This window comes from Panthera uncia, assembly GCF_023721935.1.
Source record: "Panthera uncia isolate 11264 chromosome A3 unlocalized genomic scaffold, Puncia_PCG_1.0 HiC_scaffold_11, whole genome shotgun sequence".
Lineage (NCBI taxonomy): Eukaryota > Metazoa > Chordata > Mammalia > Carnivora > Felidae > Panthera > Panthera uncia.
The window spans coordinates 79654814-79669860 of NW_026057578.1; the positions used below are offsets into that span (position 1 = coordinate 79654814).

The following is a 15047-nucleotide window of genomic DNA, read 5'->3' on the forward strand; positions in this document are numbered from 1 at the left end:
AATAAAATAAAATAAAATAAAATAAAATAAAATAAAATAAAATAAAATAAAATTAAATAACAAAAAGAAGAAAAGAAATAAGCCCAAAACAACCAACTAAACAAAAAATAACAAAAATCCATTTAGAGTTTTGTTTGTTTTTGATAGAAACTACAATGTAATGTCATTAGTAAAAATAATCAGACCTTGCAAAATGACTTGTATTTCAGTTCACCTCTAAGAGGCTACTTTCAGGTGCCTAAGGGACAGCTTCCCCTGTAAGCTTTCTTTACCATCCTCTTCTCTGATCTGAGTTACTTAGTTCCTCTAATTTTGCTCACTTACACTGTATTGTAATTTTCTGTTTATTTACCTGTCTTTTCCATTGCCTCATGAGTTCCTTGACAGGGTTTTGGCCATTATCTCTGTATCACCAGTACAAAGCTCATTGTCTGGGACATACATGGTGGAGGGTCAATAAATATTTTCTGAATGAATGAGTGTTTCATGTTTCAATTGCATTTAATCCTGATAACAGCCTTGTGAGATAGAGATTATTAACCTGCTGCTTGGAGAGGCAGGGTAAGTGACTTGCTCAAGATCACACAAAGTAAGTGGAATCAGGATTTGGGCTTCAATCTATCTAATGCCAAAGTCTGGGCTATTGGCCAATGACTTGGTTGAAAACGTTCATTTATTTGGAATGAGGTTCAAACTGTGACTTGCAAAAGTTTTCCCTAATTTGATCCTACCTGCCTGTCTAAGCCTTTGTGTCATTATTCACCTCATGCATCTTTCCTTACTACCCCTGAACAGACTTGGTTTTCCTTCACCTATTCAAATCTTATCCCTTCTTCAAAAATCAACTCAGATGTCATCTCTTTTATTAAATGTCATATCATTTATTTCCTGAACCATGAACATGGTATTTATGACATACTAGCTCCCATTCAAGCTATTAGTGGACCTCTTCTTCTTCTTTTTTTTTAAATTTTTTTTTTAGGTAATCTCTACACCCAGTGTGGGGCTTGAACCCACAACCCCAAGATCAGGAGTCACAGCTCTTCTGACTGAGCCAGATAGGCACCCCTTTTAGTGGACCTCTTAGTTTCCATAGTAGACTACTACATGATGGTATGTCTTCTCCGTGGCTTGTGCATGGTAAACTTAAAAGAATTTTGAGGAATTAATGCTGATACTGGTGCCTTTTTGGTATGCCACCCATTTTCCTTACTGTCTAGGGCTTATGACTGTGCAAATCGCTATCAAATGTGCCCTCATATCCCATATCCTCCTCATATCCCATAGCCTGTGTTCGCTCTTGACATTCAAGGGGACTTTACGCATTCAGAACCACCAGCTATTGAATTGGCAAACTGAAGTATAGAAGAGGCGTTTGATAGCTGTTAATGGCATGGTTTCACAAAGAGTTGAAAGATATAGCTTTGTGAATAATATTTAGTTTAGAAGGACTAGTGACTATGAGAAGAAAAATAAGGGAATTTATTTCAGGTGTTTCTAGAGCTGAGATAATTTGGTCTGCTAACAGTGAAACCTCAAATTAACCAGACCCAATTAACTGGCATTAACTGCCATTTCCAATCACACACACACACACATATACACACACACACACAGGGCAGGGGGCGGAGGGGGGGCGGAACTTGTCCTTATTTGTCCTTAGTAAAAAAAGACAAATGACAACAATACCAAAACATTGTCAAGGGTGTGTTCAAAACAGCAACTAGCAGCATGTGTCTTCCTCTCAGTAATGGCATCATTTCTAGAAATGAAGCAACTCAAAATTCCGAGTCATGCAAAGAGAAAGATAAAAGGGCTTAACCAGGAAAGTCATTTACCCAGCACATGTCATTTTCCACAAATTATGTATGGTTAAGCAGTGTTATAAGACTATACAGTGAGTTGCCTAGGAGTTGTTAAGTATAATATTCCTTAAAAAACAACAACTTTACAAACTTGTTTAGGGCAAGAATTGTAACAACTAAACTAACCAGGAATGTCAGGGCATTTTCAAAAAGAGACTAGAATCCTCAAAGTATATCTGGAGCAGAAGATCCTGGTATGCCTTGTTTTCTGTTAAATTGCAAGCTTCTTCACTGATCAGGTTTCAAGTTTCACTGCAGCAACTGACACAATGTGATTACTTAGCCTGCAAAAGTGAAAAGAATATAAAGGGACATGATTGAAGTACTAAAAATTCCAGTTACAGAGGGCATGTGAAAATTGATCTGCTCATCCTTTTAATCTGGTTGAAAGAGACAGGAACAACATAATTTAAAATGAAGTTTAATAATAATGGAAATACCAGAGAAATAAATGATTTCATGCAGCATTTTTAAGGGGTACCATTTGCAATGGCAAAGGCAGGAATGGAGAAAAAGGCTGAAGTAAGATGTATTATTTTAAACTGAGTAATCATACTTATTAACATTTAATGACAAACTCAACAAAACCAAGTTTCCAGTGATTAGAACACAGGAACTTGCAGCTAACACTGAAAATTCCACTGGAAGAATACAAGAATAGCTATTATAATAAATAAGGTTGGCAGCAAATTAGTGTGGTGAGCAAAACAGTTAATATGACAAATCTGTTTAGATGATGATGACAATGATAAGGATGATAGCTGGTGTGTTCACAGCTATTTCTCATATTTGTAAAAAAAAAAATCTCTGGGTTTCTTTTAATTTTGTTTTGTTTTTCTCCATTCTTTGATTTACCTTCCCTGGGCCCTTTCTAACACTCCCCACCCCCAGCTCTATATATACAAACTCCAGAAGTGATCTCTGACCTCACTACTAAGAAAAAACAAACCTCTACTCTTTATCCCTCTTCCACACTTCATGCCACACTAGTCATTTTCTGCTTTGTAATATAGGTATACATTACGTGGTTTGTTTCCCCTACTGGACCTTAAGCATAAGACTTATGATTTGTCTCTGTATTTTCTACATTATCATCTCTTCCTTATTAGTAAGCAACCAACAAATATTTGTAAATAATTATAAACATGTGTTTTTAATTTTTTAATGTTTATTTTTTGAGAGAGAGAGAGAGACAGAGCATGAGTAGGGGAGGGGCAGAGAGAGAGAGGGAGACACAGAATCTGAAACAGGCTCCAGGCTCTGAGCTGTCAGCACAGAGCATGATGCCGGGCTTGAACTCACGAACCATAAGATCGTGACCTGAGCTGAAGTAGAACACTTAACTGATCGAGCCACCCAGGTGCCCCATATAAACATATATTTAATGAATGAGAGAGTAGGGATGGAGTTGCATTGATGTAACTGTGTCTTATCCAGATTCTCTTTGACCAACGTCTTATCTTTTCAAGGGCAAAAGATGCAATTCTTACGGCTTCATGGGCTAAGAATTGCTAATATTCAGACAACATACTATAGATATGTTCTAAAATCTTCATATGAATTAATTTTATAAATTTAATTATATTTTATTTTTTTATGTATATATGTTGTTATATATGTATGTATGTATTTAGAGCAGGAGAGAGGCAGAGAGAGAGGAGCAGAGGATCTGAAGCCGACAGCAGCAAGCAGGATGTGGGGCTTAAACTCACAAACCACTAGATCATGACTTGAGACAAAGTTGGATGCTTAATCAACTGAGCCACCTAGGTGCCCCTATACATTTAATTATATATATATATATTTTTTTTTATTTAAAAAAAATTTTTTTTTTCAACGTTTTTTATTTATTTTTGGGACAGAGAGAGACAGAGCATGAACGGGGGAGGGGCAGAGAGAGAGGGAGACACAGAATCGGAAACAGGCTCCAGGCTCCGAGCCATCAGCCCAGAGCCTGACGCGGGGCTCGAACTCACGGACCGCGAGATCGTGACTTAGCTGAAGTCGGACGCTTAACCGACTGCGCCACCCAGGCGCCCCACATTTAATTATATTTTAATGCCAGAGGAGTCTTGCTATTTAGTGGAAGCATGTATAGGATCCTTTTGAAATGCTTAACTCCTCCTTATTTATTTTGTTTTGGTGTCAACACAAAGGGATAGTTTAATATATTTAAAATATTTATTTACACACAATAAAAGTCACTCTTTCGATGCATAGCATTATAAATTTTGACAAAAGCAGAGAGTCACATAATCAAGAGACAGAACAGTGCCATCATTCAGAAAATTCCCTCATGCTGTCCCTTTGTTATTCCATCCCCTTGCCCCAAATCCTTGGTAACCACCAATCTGTTCTCTGTTCCTATAGTTTTGCCTTTTCCAGAATGTCATCTAACAGGAATCAGAAAATATAAAGCCTTTTGAGTCTGGCATCTTTCACTTAGCATAATGCATTTGAGATTCATCCATATTGTTGAGGTATCAATAGTTCACTTGTTTTGATTGCTGAGTTTCATTCCATGGTATAGAAGTATTACAGTTGAAGGAGATTTGGGTTGTTTCCAGGTTTGGGCTATTGTGAATAAACCTGTTATAAATACTCACAAACAGATTTTTGTGTGAACATATACTTTTATTTATCTTGGATAAATATCTAGCTAGGAGTGGGATTATGGTGGTCATATGGTAAGTGTGTAACTTCATAAAAACTGCCAAACTGCATTCCAAAGTTGCTGCATTTGCATCCCCATTTATAATGTATAAGAATTGTTCTAGGGGCACCTAGGTGGCTTAGTCAGTTAAGCATCCGGCTTTGGCTCAGGTCATGATCTTATATAGTTCATGGGTTCGAGCCCCGTGTCAGGCTCTGCGCTGACATCTCAGAGCCTGAAACCTGCTTCAGATTCTGTATCTCCCTCTCTCTGCCCCTCCCCCACTCGCACTCTGTCTCTTTCTCTCTCAAAAATAAACATTAAAAAAAAAAGAAAAAAAAAAAAAGAACTGCTCTAACTAGCATCCTAACCAGCACTAGGTAATGTAAGCTTTGTTTTTATTTTTATTTATGTTTATTTATTTATTTTGAGAGTGAGAGAGAAAGAGAGCATGAGTGGGGGAGGGGCAGAGAGAGAGAGAGAGAGAGAGAGAGAATCCCAAGCAGGCTCCACGCTGTCAGCACAGAGCCCACCGTAGGGCTTGAACTCATGAACGATGAAATCATGACCTGAGTCAAAATCAAGAGTTGGTCGCTTAACCAACTGAGCCACTCACGAGCATCTATTTATTTTTAAATAAACTCTATACCCAACATGGGGCTCAAACTCACGACCCTGAGATCAAGAGTTGTATACTCTACTGACTGAACCAACCAGGTGCCCCTACTGTAAGTTTAGTTTTCAAAAGCCATTCTAGTGAGTGCGTAGTGGTTTTTCACTGTAGTTTTAATTTGTATTTCCCTAATGACCAAAGATATTGTGTATCTTTGCATGTACTTATTTGCTATCTATATATCTTCTTTGGTAAAATATCTGTTGAAATGTTTTGTCCTTTTAAAAAATTGGCTTGTTTTGGATGCCTGGTGGCTCAGTTGGTAAAGCATCTGACTTCAGCTCAGGTCATGATCTCACAGTTCATGGGTTCGGGCCCTGTGTTGGGCTCTGTGCGGACAGCTCAGAGCCTGGAGCCTGCTTCAGATTCTGTGTCTCCTTCTCTCTCTCTGCCCCTCCTTTGTTTGTGCTCTGTCTCTCTCTCTTAAAAATAAATAAACATTAAAACTTGGCTTGTTTCTTATGATTTAGTTTAACTTAAATAATCTTAAAAATTACATTTTAATTTTGTAGAAAGAAGAAAATGAAAATCACTTATGAACCCACACTAAGATAACAATTTTAAATTTTTGGTATATGTATTTCCAGATGATTTATTTAATGTGGGTATACATGTTACACACATGTAACCTGAATTTCCTTGGTTGCACCAACCTAAATATATAAACAAATTCGGTATGTAGTAATAACGTCAATGTTACTCAAGTCCATTTCTATACTTTGCTCACAAAATGTTTAAGACAGGAGAATGGAGAATTCTTTAATGGAGAAACTAAATACCCTCAGAAAAAAATATTTTCACATACTGACATTTGGTAATCAGCCAGTAAAAAGGTACACTAGTACCAAATGATCAGCCACAGAAGCCCACCATTCGACCTGCCTCCTCATCCTGGCAAGGGCTTTCAATTTACTTTCTTAGTTGATTTTTCTCATGCACAAAAAGAACAGAGACCCAAGAATCACCAGAAAATTTAAGAAAACTCTACAATGTCAGAGGTAACAAACAAACAAAAAAAGAACTCAGAGGAAACAGACATGATGTGAGACGTAGAAGAAAAAAACCCTTTTTAAAAAAGCATTTGAAAATGAAAAATATAAGGACACCTGGCTGGCTCAGTGGGTAGGGAGTACAACTCTTGACCTTGGGGTTGTGAGTTCAAGCCCTGTATTGGGCATAGAGATTACCTAAAGAAAGAAAGAAAGAAAAGAAAATTAAAAATATAACCACTGAAATAAAAAAAATCCAAAAGAAGTTTAGGAGAACACTGAAGATACCTCCCAGAAAGTCAAACAAGAAGACAAAGAGATGGAAAATAAGGGAAAAATGTAAGAAACTTAACAAACATCAAGCAGAAATTCCATTTTTCATCCAGAGTTCCAGAGAATATAGAACAAAAATGAAGGAGGAAAAAATTACAGACAAAATCCAAGAAAACTGATCTGATCTGAAGAACATGAATCTCTAGGTTGAAATATCCAGCCAAATGAATGAAAAAGGCCTATTACATGGACATGATGATGAAATATCAGAGCACTGAGATTAAGGATCATTAAAGCTTCTAAAGGGGGGAAAATGATCGCATCAAAATGAAGGGGAAACAAACCATTAAAAAAAAGAAGAAGAAGGAGAAACAATAACTTTAGGGTTCTCAACAGGATCATTCCATTCTAGAAACATGATGGAATACTATCTTCAACATTCTGAAGTGAAATTGTGTTTTGCTAAGTATTTTATATCCAACCGCTAATACAGAGTGAAGGAGGAATAAAGACCTTTAAGAGATATAAGAGTCAGCTGAGAAAGAAGACAGAGTGAAGAAAATGGGAGAGCTGAGCTAGAGGATGAGAGATGAAGTCCTGGAGCCTCAAAGCCAAGGGCACAGCCAGTGCTGATTAGATAGATCAAGGGGACAGAGGGACAGATGGTGAGCATCATCACACTTGCGGTGAGCATAGCATAGACTTGTCAAATCACTCTGCTGTAACCTGATGTAACATTATGCATTAACTATACTTTAATAAAATAAAAAAAAAAGAGGACAGGGATTTTTTTTTTTGAAAAAAAAAAAAAAGAACCAATAAATGGTTTCCTGGTTTTGTGTTTGTAGGTTTGAAAAAATATATTGCTAGCCATTTGACACTTGGAAGTCTTTATATTCATAATTATGTAAATATTGACTACTGAATTAATCACATTTTTACCTTAAGATGATTTTGCCAAAAAGTTTTGCTATGTGACATTTAAAGATTACGATAAAACCATAGTGGGAGGAGGTGGGAAAGAGCTAAATCCTCAACTATCATAACAGGATGTTTTCAGTTGATAAATCAAAAAATAGCTGAACAGTAAAGACCTAAATGAGAGATCTGAAACCATAAAAATCCTAGGAAAAAACAGCAGTAACTTCTCTGACATTAGCCATAGCAACATTTTACTAGACATGTCTCCTAAGGCAAGGGAAACAAAAGCAAAAATAAACTATTGGGACTACATCAAAATAAAAAGCTTTTGCACAGCAAAGGAAACCATCAACAAAACAAAAGGTAAACTTCTGAATGGGAGAAGATATTTGCAAGTGGCATATCCAATAAGGGGTTAATATCCAAAATATATAAAGAACTTATACAACTCAACACCAAAACACCACCACCAACAACAACAACAATAAGCAATACAATTAAAAAGTGGGCAGAGGACTTGAGCAGAAATTTTTCCAAAGAAGACATACAGATGGCCAACAGACACATGAAAAGATGTTCAACATCACTAGTCATTAGGGAAACACAAATCAAAACCACAATGAGATATCACCTCACACCTATCAGAATGACTAAAATAAAAAACACAAGAAAAAACAAGTGTTGGTGAGGATATAGAGAAAAAGGATATAGAGAGGATATAGAGAATATAGAGATATAGATATATATCTATATATATAGATAGAGATATAGAGAGGATATAGAGATATAGGATATAGAGATAGAGATATAGAGATATAGACAAAAAGGAATCCTCAGGCACTACAGGTGGGAATGTAAATAGGTACAGCCTCTGTTGAAAACTGTATAAAGTTTCCTCAAAACATTAAAACTAGAAATACTATATGATCCAATAATTCCACTATCGGGCATTTACCTGAAGGAAATAAAAACACTAACTTGAAAAGATATATTCACCCCTATATTTATTGTAGCAGTATTTACAATAGCCAACATATGGGAGCAACCTAAGTGTCCATTGAATAGACGAATAGATAAGGGAGATATGGTGTATATATATACACATACATACACACAATGGAACATTATGTAGCCTTAAGAAAGGATGAGATTGTGCCATTTGAGACAACATCGATGGACCTAGAGGGTATTATGTTAAGTGAAATAGGTCATATGAGAAAAACAAATACCATGTGACTTCACTCAAGTGGAATCTAAAACAACCAACAAACACATAAACAAACAAAAGCAGAATCAGACCTATAAATACAGAGAACAAACTCATGGTTACCAGAGGGGAGGTGTGGAGGGGGTCAGACAAAATGGGTGAAGGGGAATAGGAGATACAGGCTCCCAGTTATGGAATGAAAAAGTAAAAGGAATAAAAGGCACAGCATAAGGCATATATCAATGATACTGTAATAGTGTTGTATGGTGACAGATAGCAGGGACACTTGTGAGCACAGCATAATGTATAAACTTGTTGGATCACTATGTTATACATCTGAAACTAAAGAAACATTGTGCATCAACTATCCTCCCCCCTCCCCCAAAAAAAGAAGGAAGGAAAGAAGAAATAGCTGAGCTAACAAATTATTTAAACACAAAGAGATCAATGATAGATAAAGTAGCTAGAGGTTGAAAGTGGTAGCCTCTCAAAAGCAGCATGGATACGAGATGGAGCAGAGGTCCCACTGCATCCTTATATGTCTTTTAAAATAATTAATTTTTTTAGTAGCATGTCCATATAGGACTTTGATGGGAAAAAATTAAGTAAGAAATGTTTATGTACATTCTTCAGGTAGAATTGGAATTGATGGCTTAATAAGCCTAACATTTTTTAGGTTTTTGCTATATACTGTAAAATTGTCTTCCAGAAGTTGTAATCACTTATATGGACACCATATGACAAGTATCCATTTCTCTACAACTTTGCCAAACTAAGTTATTTTTGAAAATCTTCGGGGCACCTGGGTGGCTCAGTCAGTTACGCGTCCAACTTTGGCTCAGGTCATGATCTTGCAGTTCGTGAGTTCGAGCCCCGCGTCGGGCTCTGTGCTGACAGCTCAGAGCCTGGAGCCTGCTTCGGATTCTGTGCCTCCCTCTCTCTCTGCCCCTACCCTACTTGCACTTTGTCTCTCTCTCTTTCAAAAATAAATAAACATAAAAAAATTAAAAAAAAATCTTTGCCAGTAGGTAGGAGAAAAAGAAAGTTTATCTCCTCCACCACACAAGTGTCTCCTCCTGACTCCCTATTTCTGTTACTGTCCTTAGTAATTTTGGAGCCTTTTCTCCACAGTTAGTCAGTCATATAATTAACTAACTTTGATTCTACATAGACTCTTATAACTGTTACCTCCTTTCCATGCCCACTCTTTCTAAGTTTATTTATTTATTTTGAGAGAGAGAGAGAGAGAGAGAGAGAGAGGATGCACACATGTGTGCATATGAGCAGGGGGAGGGGGAGAGAGAGAGAGAGAGAGAGAGAGAGGATCCCAAGCAGGCTTCATGCTGTCATCACGACATGGAGCTTGATCTCATGAACTTTGAGATCATGACCTGAGCTGAAATCAAAGGTCGGAAGCTTAACCAACTGAGCCACGCAGGCACCCCTCTCTGCCCACTTAAAAAAATTTTTTTTTAGTTTCGGTTTTTATTTTAATTCCAGTTAGTTAACATACAGTGTTATATTAGTTTCAGGTGTACAAAATAGTGATTCAACACTTCCATATATCATCCGATGGTCATCACGACAAATCCATGCCCACTCTTACCACTTAAATGTTGCTTTTGCTTTCAGGAGAATTTTGATAAATATTTCCAAATTACCCTTTCATAATATTTTATATAAACTTAGATTTCCACCAATAGTGAAAAACAACTACTGTGTTCTCAAACTGTCGACATTTTGTATTAACAATCTCTTTGATCTTTATCAATCCAACAGGTGAAAAAAGATACCTCACTGTTATTTTGATTTGTATTATTTATTTATGTAGCTATAATGTATGATTTCTGCCTGCACCTCGGTTACTAGCATTAGGTCACAGAGGGGCTCAATGCCAGGGGGCTAGCAAAGCCAGAATTTTATTTTACAGCCTTTACAATGGAAGGAAGGGGCTGGAATGGATGTGGAAGCCTCATCGTTTTTTCCCATTTATGACTTTGGGTTTTATGTTGTTCTCTACAGTAAGATTAAAATTTCACCCATGATTTTTAAAACCTTTTTATTATAAAAACATTCAAATACACAAAAGGAGAGAAAATAGAATAATGTACTTTCATGTATCTATCCTACAGCTTAACAAATTATTAAATTCTATACTTTTGGGGCACCTGGTGGCTCAGTCGGTTGAGCGTCCGACTTTGGCTCAGGTCATGATCTCACAGTTCATGGGTTCGAGCCCCGCATCAGGCTCTGCGCTGACAGCTCAGAGCCTGGAGCCTGCTTCAGATTCTGTGTCTCCTTCTCTCTCTGCCCCTCCGCTACTCACGCTTTGTCTCACTCTGTTTCTCAAAAATAAATAAATGTAAAAAAAATTTTTTTTAAAAATTCTATATTTTTGTTTCATCTATCCCATACCCAGTTATTTTTCTGAAGTTTTCTAAGGAAAAAAAAAATCTCAGGTATCATATTATTTTACTCATGAATACTTTAGTTTCTTTAACAAGTAAGGATTTTTTTATTGATGTGTATCATACATGCCTTAAAATTCATTGCTCAACTAATTTTCACAAAATGAAAACATGTAACTATATCTCATGTCAAAAAATAGAACATTACAAATACTCCAGGAGTCCCTTTATGTCCTTTCCAGATTACTGCTGAAGGTGAAGAAGTAGGGTACCTGACTGGGTCTGAAAATTAAACTTACAAAGACAGGGGCGCCTGGGTGACTCAGTCTGTTAAGCATCTGACTTGGGCTCAAGGCATGATCTCATGGTTTGTGAGTTAGAGCCCCATGTCAGGCTCTGTGCTGACAGCTAAGAGCCTGGAGCCTGCTTTGATTCTGTGTCTGCCTCTCTTTCTGCCTCTCCCCCGCTCACACTTTGTCTCTCAAAAATGAATAAATATTAAAAAAAGATAAACTTATAAGGACAGATTAACAGGAGAAAAACATAAAAATTTATTTAATAGAAGTTTTACATGACTTATTGAAGCCTTCATAAGGAAGTAAAGACCCAAGGAAACAGAGCTATGTATTTTTATGCTGGGTTTGCTGAAGACTGGACAGTTATGGAGGACTATGATAGGTTAAGGAGTATGAGGTAATTACAGTGAACTGGGAGAAACTTAGCAAGGCCTATTTCTTAGAATTCTTCTTGGCATCTCCTTGTCTTCCTAGATAAGGATGAATCTTTCCTCCGGGTATAGGGAGGGCACTTGTCACATGAGTTTTATGACCTGTTTCAGTGGAGAAGGGGGAGTGATGAGGGGGAGGTCAGAGTGACCTTCCTGCTCTGTCTTTTTCTCGAATTCTTTTAGCTTTTAAAATATTCATTATGCCAAGATGCCACATTTCTGGGTAGCGTGTCCTAAATCCCACCACTACCCCACCCCCATAGTTAACCACTATCAGCTTCATTTAATTTTGCCTGTTTTTGAACTTTATATACATAAAATTACATTGCAAACTTTATATATAAATATATATATAATATAAATATATATTTATTTACATACAAATATATATATTTATATACAAATAAATAATAAATATCTATTCTATTGTTTGGTGTCTGGCTTACTTCACTTAACATTATGCTTCTAAGATTCAACCATGTCATGTATAGCAGCAGCAGTTCTCGTGACTACAGAGTATTTCATTGAGTTTTAGGGTTTTTGAAGAAAGAGTACAAGGCTCAGGGATACTGCCCTATAAACTATCAATTTTTATTCTCTTCTCATCCTTTCTCCTACCAAAGACTTTCTAGGGCTGTGAAAAATAGATATAGATACATAGAACTGGAAGGATCGAGGAAATAATAAGCCTCTTAACAACAGATTTTATGAAGGTTGCTATGAGCTAACTTGAAAAAATAGTGTTGCTGAGTGGTGAGGAATGAACGCTCTCACATTCAGAGAGAGATGCCAATTCCTTCTGGGCACCATTCATATGGATGAGTTTGCTTTGTTGCCCTCAGTTTTGGAATGCCTAATGGTTTGCCCTCCTCTTTGCATTCTTGACACACCGGAGGGGAAGGCAGGTGTGGTTGTGCATACATTCATTTGAACAGAGGAAGTAGTTGTTCAGTGACCTTGGAAAAGCCCAATGCTGATGTATTACAGCAGGTGGCAGCCTTTCCCCAGGAGAGGGAAGAGCCAGGCTTACCTAACCAAAACTGGTTTTGGTTTTATAGCTTTACTTTGATATAAGGGTCAGGTGATTTATCTAGAACCTGAAGTTAAGATTGGCCTTATAACAGGGAAGAGAAGCAGGGACCCTGAAACCTGGAAGATGAGTTATGGACTCACCTCTGGGTGAGCCATTGGCTCTGAGTTACTCAGTGGCTGCTCTCAGGGAGCCTAGTCAAGTTTTGACTCAACACCAAACAGGTGTGGTGGGTGAAGGGTGTCAGCCTGAGGCTCAGAGGTGACTATGAGCAAAAGTCCACAGGAAAGTACAGAATTGACACAACAACACAGAATCAGAACAGATCAAGAATTACCCTGTTGTGTACTGTGAGGGAGAAGTACTCCCTTTTCATTCCAGATCTGTAAAGCAGCTATTCATTCATTCATTCATTTTAAAGTAAGCTCTATGCTCAACATGGGGCTTGATAAAGCAGCCTTTTAAACTAAGCTGCCAAATGTTTTTTGAAAAGATTATTAAATTCTTCTCATGCAAGTTTACAAAATGCTGTGGAAAGCCAGACTTAGTGGAGAAGCTTGACATTGCGAACATATCCAGTTTGTTTTTACATTATTAATGGTGGGAGTACAATTTATCATTTATCAAGAACACACTATGTAGAAAATGACGTTATTCAAAATTTAATATGACTGTGGAGACATTCACTAGAGTCCCTACAGATGGATTTGCTTTGTGCCTAAAGGCAATTGAAGTGATTAGACAGGAGTAGGAACAGAGAGAAACAGGAGGCTAGGGTGGCTATTTAAATTAAAGTTAAATAAAATTAAAACTAAAAATTCAACCCTCAGTTGCACTAGCCACATTTCAAGAGCTCAATGGCTACATTTGGCTAATGGCTGCTATAATGGACAGCACAGATTATGGAGCATTTCTGTGATCATAGAAAGTTCTATTGAATAGCACCAGAGTATAGTAAAAAACCAGGGTGCTGCCCAAAGAAATGTGGGTGGTTAAAAACAAGTCCTCCCTGCAATACTAAGGATTGTAATAATAATTCCTAAGTGTGGCAGGAATTTCAAATAGAGTATTTCATATAATCCTCATGGCAATCCACAACTACAACAATAATGCTGTCGACATTTATTGAAACCTTACAGCAGGCCAGGCAGCAAGACCTCTGTAAGCTCATTGGTCTTTACAAGAACCCAGTGAGGTTGGTATTATTACTGTCCCTGTTTAACAGATGAAGAAACTGTGGCAAAGGGGCTTCATAACTTATCTACCATTACCTGGCTTGTAAGGAATAGCTGGGATTTAAACTCAAGTTTTTCTGGCTTTTAATAATTAGAAAGAAGGCATGGAAAATACCAAACAAACTCCATATGTGAGTAAAATTTGTCTTTAAGCCATTTTCTCCTAAGGCAGGCCCAACTCTTGGATTCTGTCACATAATTGTCTTTCTGGCTGAAGAAGGCTTTATGCCAGTTCTGATAGAGAAACAATGATCCCCTGTTAGCCAGGATATGAGCCACTTCCTTCCCTCTAGTGCGGAATCTGCTGTCTGCACAAAGGAAGCTGGTTTCTCAGAAGCTCACCTTTGTAGAAACAAGTCTATTTGGGTAAAAATTTTAAAATAAAGTATTCTTATTTAAGACAAAAATGAATACGAGCAGTATATACGGGAAAATGCTATTTTCTATAGGTGATGAGATTATGAAAAATTGTTGTCTCTTTTTGTTCAGCTGTATTTTGCAACTTTTCTACATGAATATGTGTGATAAAATTTAAAAAACCAGGGGTGCCTGGGTGGCTCAGTCGGTTAAGCATCCAACTCTTGATTTTGGCTCAGGTCATGATCTCACCATTTGTGAGTTTGAGCCCCTTGTTGAGCCACTCGTTGGGCTCTGCACTGACAGTGTGGAGCCTGCTTGGGATTCTCTGCCTCTCTCTCTGTCCCTCCCCTGCTCGATATCTCTCTCTCAAAATAAATAACTAAACATTTTTTAAAAAGAAAAAGAAAGGGCACCTGGGTGGCTCAGTCAGTTAAGCGTCTGACTTCAGCTCAGGTCACAATCTCACAGCCCGTGAGTTCGAGCCCCGCGTCGGGCTCTGGGCTGATGGCTCAGAGCCTGGAGCCTGCTTCCGATTCTGTCTCCCTCTCTCTCTGCCCCTCCCCCGTTCATGCTCTGTCTCTCTCTGTCTCAAAAATAAATAAACGTTAAAAAAAAATTAAAAAAAAAAAAGAAAAAGAAAATTACAGGGCGCCTGTGTGGCTCAGTATGTTAAGAGTCTGTGTGGCTCAGTATGTTAAGAGGTCAT

General features: G+C 37.5%; 1 protein-coding gene across 4 annotated transcripts in view; it reads right to left on the bottom strand.

Moving 5' to 3' along the window:
- VPS54 (VPS54 subunit of GARP complex) overlaps positions 1 to 15047 on the bottom strand; it is a 135447-nt gene that overhangs the window by 106202 nt on the left and 14198 nt on the right. For 3 of the 4 annotated variants that reach the window (XM_049650292.1, XM_049650295.1, XM_049650291.1), the window contains exon 3: positions 1992 to 2149. The exons of the other annotated variant lie outside the window; for it this stretch is intronic. The gene's annotated coding sequence lies outside the window, so the exon portion shown is untranslated. The remainder of the gene's footprint in view (positions 1 to 1991; positions 2150 to 15047) is intronic. 4 annotated transcript variants of the gene reach the window in all.